At 42.5% G+C, this 7,226-nt stretch overlaps 1 protein-coding gene across 2 annotated transcripts in view; it reads right to left on the minus strand.

The window, feature by feature from the left end:
* Nucleotides 1-5,693, minus strand: part of PRDM2 (PR/SET domain 2) — a 71,516-nt gene extending 65,823 nt beyond the window's left edge. For both annotated transcript variants that reach the window (XM_032201261.1, XM_032201258.1), the window contains exon 1: nt 5,609-5,693. The gene's annotated coding sequence lies outside the window, so the exon portion shown is untranslated. The remainder of the gene's footprint in view (nt 1-5,608) is intronic.
* Nucleotides 5,694-7,226: the final 1,533 nt, after the last annotated feature.

Raw genomic sequence — 7,226 nt, forward strand, 5'->3', positions numbered from 1 at the left:
TTGTTTGTTTTTGTAAACAACGCACACAACTGTTTGGAAAGGTTAATTGCACTGGAAGAAAATAAAATCTACATACAGACTGATCCATAGTCACTATTCCTCCTTGGATAAATAAAAAAAAAAAAAAAGACATTAGCAAAGAAGACAAACCATATGCAACACTAAGTTTTGTCTTTAACCTCTCGTTCAACAAAAAGAAGAAAATATGGACCAAATTCTACAACTGCTGCCCAAATACCAGCTCCCTGCATGACCAATGGCTACCAAGCAGGTGGCTGCAAGCAGGAACAGGCTGCCACTGCACACATTAATGGCTCATCAGACACTCGTACAGTCTAGTCCAACACAAGGTTTCCTCGAAAAGCCCCAAAGGAAGCAACGCTGCACTGATTTGTAGTCACAGCAACTGCAGGACGCTGCACCCAGAGGAGCCAGGATGACCACAATGAACCAGTTTTTAAGTTTGCAATAGACTGCAACTGTGTCAGTACTTTGAAGTCACATCACCAGCTATGTCAAGTACAGGTAAAAACTGTTTTGAACCTTTTCTCCAAACAGCAATGCAGACACGTATCTACCAGTCAAAGCCCAGAATATTATTAAAGCCTATCACAGTAAACCTTGAACATTCACTGAACTACTGCAGAAAAGGTAAATAAAGGTTTGGTTCAATGCCACCCATGAAATGCACTCGCCAGTAATTTGAATTGTTAAAATTTCCAGAAAACATTGACATAAATATTGTAATATTTATATAACTATTGTAATATTTATGTCAAACCACAACGTACTGCTGCATCCCGTGAGTAGAAAATTCCTAGGCACTTTCACACGATATTGAAGCAACTGAGAAACAAACAAAAGAAAGATTTACTACACTCTATAATCTTATTCTCAGAAAAGTTTATTTAGAAAGTCTCATCATTAAGCAACAAATTATTTAGATGAGAATATACAAAGTATTCTTATTTGAGGAAACACTGAGCACTCTAAAACAAAACATTTGAAACAAAAAATTTGACCTTGCTTCTGAGTTCTACATTCAAGGAATTTTAAATATTCCCATATGGGAGAGAAAGGAAAGGAAAGGAAAGGAAAGGAAAGGAAAGGAAAGGAAAGGAAAGGAAAGGAAAGGAAAGGAAAGGAAAGGAAAGGAAAGGAAAGGAAAGGAAAGGAAAGGAAAGGAAAGGAAAGGAAAGGAAAGGAAAGGAAAGGAAAGGAAAGGAAAGGAAAGGAAAGGAAAGGAAAGGAAAGGAAAGGAAAGGAAAGGAAAGGAAAGGAAAGGAAAGGAAAGGAAAGGAAAGGAAAGGAAAGGAAAGGAAAGGAAAGGAAAGGAAAGGAAAGGAAAGGAAAGGAAAGGAAAGGAAAGGAAAGGAAAGGAAAGGAAAGGAAAGGAAAGGAAAGGAAAGGAAAGGAAAGGAAAGGAAAGGAAAGGAAAGGAAAGGAAAGGAAAGGAAAGGAAAGGAAAGGAAAGGAAAGGAAAGGAAAGGAAAGGAAAGGAAAGGAAAGGAAAGGAAAGGAAAGGAAAGGAAAGGAAAGGAAAGGAAAGGAAAGGAAAGGAAAGGAAAGGAAAGGAAAGGAAAGGAAAGGAAAGGAAAGGAAAGGAAAGGAAAGGAAAGGAAAGGAAAGGAAAGGAAAGGAAAGGAAAGGAAAGGAAAGGAAAGGAAAGGAAAGGAAAGGAAAGGAAAGGAAAGGAAAGGAAAGGAAAGGAAAGGAAAGGAAAGGAAAGGAAAGGAAAGGAAAGGAAAGGAAAGGAAAGGAAAGGAAAGGAAAGGAAAGGAAAGGAAAGGAAAGGAAAGGAAAGGAAAGGAAAGGAAAGGAAAAAAAAAGCTTACTTGGAATAAACTTTGCACTTAAAAGCAAGCAATTTTATAGAAAACCAGCATTACAGATCCCCAATCCCCCAAAAGTCAGGTGGTACTTCTAGCAATCAATAGGTTATACCAACTGGTCTATCTTCTGATTTTCTAAGCCATATTTATCACATCTGTAAGCATATGATTTTATTTTATTTTTTAAACCCAGAATAAAAGACTACTTCAAAAGAGAACATTGCTTCCAATTCAGAGAAAGGAAAAAAAAAAAAAAAAAGAAAACAGGCCTAAGAGCATCAATCCAATTTTGGAAGCTGCAAACGTGACATGCATTACATCACTGCCCCGGTAAAAACATGTTCTTTACAAAACAGGCATAAAACCTGAAAGGCTCAACAGCCTGTCTTCTTACTGAGCAGGGGCTCGGGTTGGAATGATGTTGCACAGCGTTGAAAACTCTTTTTCTTTGTCTTGGTTTTCAGTTGCAGCATATGAAAGATTTAAAACAAAAAACCTGCACACAATAAGGCGTTTACATTGTTTTGCAGTTCGATACTGAGTTACTGTTTCACCTAATACATTGAAAAATTGGGTATTAAAGCTTCCAAAAATTTAAGTTTGTTAGCTCTGAAAGATTAAAAACCATGGATTTGATAGAAACAACCAGCACTATCTACAGGCACTTAATTGCCATGACAGTTTCAATTACTGTAGACTGTCAGAAGAAAAACAGAGAAAAGTGGGCAAGTAACGATTAAAACATTAAAATCTGTTGCCTCTTGAAAAAAGAAAGAAAGAAAAAAAAAGCTTTGCTTACTGCTATGCAAAAAACAAGCTGTTATACCTTAAGAGGGTTTATTTAGATAGCCACATCAAGAAATCATCAGCAGAAAACCAAACCCCAAGTTCTTCACCTTCATGCACATTTTTCTAGAAAATCATTTCTTCCTCATGGCAGAATTAAACAGCAAGGAAGCAGAAGCAGCAACAGAAGGTATCAGACACTAAGAACTGCAAGTACCCAGAAATATCACTCGATCTTCAGACAGAAGTACACCTTTTCATTCTACTCGCAAAGGCAGTACATTCAAATAACAATTTTCTCAAACCAGCACACTGCGGATTTACCAGTACGTGGAATAGCCTGTTTCAGTTGCGTCTTCTAACGATATAGGATTGTCTCTCACATCTGTCTATAAGCATGTTTACACAGAGGCAAAGCAATATTTTTCAGCTAGGAATATGATCAGAAAACACACATTGGCAGAGGAAACAATTTCATTTGGGTGGGAAGGCGTTAAGGAGCAGGATCACACCTGCCCTTTCACGTGCCAAGAAATCCAATGTGAAATACATCGCAGTACTTTTAAAATCTCTCCATACTTGCCAAGACTACGTGTGGTTCAAAGATTCTTCCCAATAGTCTGATTGAAGTTGAAATAAACATACCCAAGGTGAAGAGCAATTAACTAAAATAAAAGGAATATTTTCAAGACTTTTTTTTTTACCACGTACCATGGCCGTGGAAAACGCCGCCAAACTACGGTGTTCCTACTGAAAGATTGCCATGTATTAAGAGCTAGTAAACTAAAAGGATTTTGCAAGGGTAAGACACTAGTATGTATGTTAATAGTACAGCAAATGTAATCATGTACAGGACTAAAAAATTTGGCTGAATTACAGAACGCTAACAATTATGAAACTATAAATCAAAAGGGGATAGCGTGTAACACAACTCCACCTTGGCAAGAATTAAGCATGGAGGCTCTGCTAACTACAAAGACTGAAGAAAGGCTCACAAGGAAATATAAAGGAAAGGCTTTGCCAACGCAGGTATTCAACATGCATGAGTTTATAAACCCCAGATGTTTATAAATCCCCGACAAAAAAAAAAAAAAAAAAAAGAGCAGTCTCCTGTCTTCACAAGTAAGCAAATGACTCATGATGAAAAGGGTACTGTGCTCTTGCTACCAGCCACAGCCTAGGTTTTCTTTTTCTTTCTTTCCCCTAGTTGAGACTCTCATTTGAAGGTATGGCAGGCACGCTGCAAGGGAGCTCGTGGCTGCAGACAGCCATACACAAACACATTACCACAACCGTCATCTCTAAATCTCCCTGAACTTCTGTTTTTAACGGATTGGCACCTAGTGCTGGGCAATATTTAAATCTTTTTATGTTCTGTCACCTTTTTCACCCCTAAAGATCAAAGTCTTTGTATAAAACACTGAAACAGGCACAATGCTCAATGCTGCACTGAACAAAGGATGCCAAAAGCCACTTGAGTTTTAAAGGAAAGCTGTCGTTGACTTTGATTTTCTGTTGTAATTCCCTTCCATTTTCAAGCAAATACTTGTAGATAAATATAGATGGTTTACACAAACGTACGTAAGTACTTCAACATCCTTCCCCCATCTTCCATGCTACCCTGGAAGGTTTTTAGGATCCCACACCTACAGCAAATAGCACTCAATTCAGGAATCTCCAACACCACACCCATCACTTCTATTGAAAATTATACTATCCAAAGCAATGATTTGCCTTTTTTTTCCACAAAGCTAGGGTCTCACTAAAAGTAAAACTTGGCCTCGTTGTTACGGTCAGACAAGCTGCTGCGATGCTTCTGCCCTAGCATGTCCGGGGGGGGGCCAACAGTGAGCTACATGCCTGAAAACCAAGAAGCGCCACATGGCTCCTGCAGCACTCTCTGCAAAAAGGATAAATCTTCTGTTTCCTAAAAGTCACACTGCCCATCTATCAGCGGTGCTGTTCTTTACCTGAAGGGCTGCCACTGCCCCACTGCCACTGGTTTCAGCAGCTGGAAGAGCTGGAGGCCTCCCAGCCTATGCCAAGGGTGGCACACCTTAGCACACACAGCATTTTTATTAAGACATAGCAAATGTCAAGGGATAACAACATAATACTTAGACACTACACTGCTGTGCTTCTTCCTATCTGCATAATACATGTGGATAAACTGAAAGACTTAGCATCCAAACAACATGCCTGACACAGTTCAGAGCCTAGGCTTGAAGCAGCAAAAGCAGCATCAGAAAGGCAAGCAGTCCTGCTGCCTTCGAGAGCTGTCCGTAATGGATCACTTGAATGTGAACTAAGAAGAATATTTCTTTTAGCCACCGAGTGCTGAGGCAGCAGGTGCAGCCACATCACCTCCCCTCCCCTCCCTCCTTCAACAGGCGAAAACAGTTTATAAACTTTTCTTCGCTATTTCAAAATAAAACTGCGGCTGCTTCACGTGAATTTAAAGCCACCAGAAACTTTACTGATATCCCAGGAAGGATGCTCTTACTGAGGGAAGCAAAATTAGCGTCTCCGAGCCCCCTCTCCCCCAGCTGGGCTGCAGCAAGCCCTGCCACCCGTCAGCTGCCACAGCGCTGAAGCCGCCTCCCAACACCAAGCTGGCAGCGCTCACATCGCCAGCTGATGCCTCCGAGGCACCGTTCTCAAAAAAAAATAATAAATAAATAAAAACCAAAGGCAGGGGAGGCAGACGGGTGGCTGAGGGTGCTCCCTCCCCTCCCCGGGACCCGCTCCCCGCCAGCCTCACGCCCTCACCCCTCGGGCCGGGTCCCCCCTGAGGCGGCTCCACCTCCCCTCAGGAGGCAGCTCCGCCGGCCGGGCCCCCTCCCGGCCGCGCCCCCGGCCCCGCACCGCTGCTTGTGGCTGCGGCTGTGGCTCTGCCCACCGCCCCCAAGCCCCGGCCCGCCCCTCCTGCGCCGCGGCGCCCGCGGGCAGCGCGCCCGGCCCCGCCACCACCGCCGCCGCCTTCCCCTCACCTGAGGCGCCGCCGCCGCCGCCGCCTCCTCCCGCGGCCCCGGCTCTCGGAGCGGCCTCAGCTGCGGCCCCGTCCCGACGCCATTTTGTCTCCAGCCTCGGAAGTGACGTTGGGGGGAGGCCAGCGGGCAGGCCCCCCGCCGCGGGACCCCCTCCGCAGCGGGGACGGCCCCGGCCCCGTCCCCGTTCCCGTCCCCCCCCTCAGCTCCGACCCCCGCCGCCCTCAGCCCCCCGGGAGGCCGCCTCAGCTCAGCCCCACCCGCCCGAGCCTGGACCCGCAGCGCGGCCTCCAGCCACCACCCTCAGCCCCAGACAATGAGCTGTGAGGAGCAGGTTCTCTTTCCCTATTTATTTTTTTAAATTTTAAGTTGATTTTTTTAAATTTTTAGTTTATTTTTTATTTTTTAGTTGATTTTTTTTTTCATTTTAATTGATTTTTTTCATTTTTGGTTGATTTTTTAATTTTTAGTTGATTTTTTTCATTTTTAGTTGATTTTTTTAAATTATTTTTTAAAATATCATCTTTTAGCAGTGCAGCTCCCCACTCTGACTGAAAAAAAAAAGGAAAAAAAAGCAAAAAAATCACGTCAGTGTCTGTGGGGAAACCCGGAGGTGAGGCACGGCCACAGCCTCGCCCCCCGAGGGCCGGCGGTCTGACAGGGCGCTGCGACCTCCCCTGCCGTGCCGGCCTCTCGGATTAATTTCTGAGAGGAAAAATGCCAAGTTATGCCTTGGAGATGGGCATAACGGCATCTCCCTTTGTCTACGTTACAGTGCAAAATAGTTTTTACCTCTCACTTGAATTTTATATTCATAATAGCATCAAAAAGATGTGATCTTCCTAGGCTGAGGCTATTCACGTTCATTATCTATGTACATCAATTAGTAACACTGGAATCATTAAGCCTGGATATGCAAACTACTCGTAGTAACAGGATAGAGAGGAGCCCTGTTCCACAAAGCAGAAAAGTTCCTTAAGTAGCCAAGGGAATTGCCTGACCATCAATTCTTGTCACACTGAAGCTTTTTGGAAGAATCCACCATGTTTCCAATGAGAGTAGCTGCAAAGATGATCTTTCACGTGTAAGGAAAGCATGGACTTCAAAGCCAGAAAGTTTTAATGCCTCTGTTACAATGCATAACTCTACCAAACAACAGCAGACTGAAAATAACAGGACACAGTGATCTTCCCACCTGGAACACCCAGGAGATATTTATATTTTAAAATGCTTCTTAAGTGTACCAAAATCAGTTCTGAACCCTCTAATTGAAGTAATGACAAGTCCTTAGATAAATATGCTTAAACTGCTTTGATTTATTAGACTAAGTTAATTTAATTCCAATTTATCTGTATTAACAGTTTATAAACTAGACTATACAGGTTATCTTTTTTTTTTTTTTTTTTTTTTTTTATCAAGAAAAAAATCAAGGCTTTCCTGTGCTATATTAGGGCTTTATTGTACCTGTAACAGAGAAACCAAATCCCCAGAACAAAATGCATGTTTTACTAGCTGAAGTACAACCTTTTTTATCTTCAAAAATACTGAAGATAAGGTTTCTCAGAATTACCTCAAGTAATCTGAATACAAATCACAACAGTTTTCTGCTTAACATATTTAG

This window comes from Aythya fuligula, chromosome 21 (genome assembly GCF_009819795.1).
Source record: "Aythya fuligula isolate bAytFul2 chromosome 21, bAytFul2.pri, whole genome shotgun sequence".
NCBI classification, from domain to species: Eukaryota; Metazoa; Chordata; class Aves; order Anseriformes; family Anatidae; genus Aythya; species Aythya fuligula.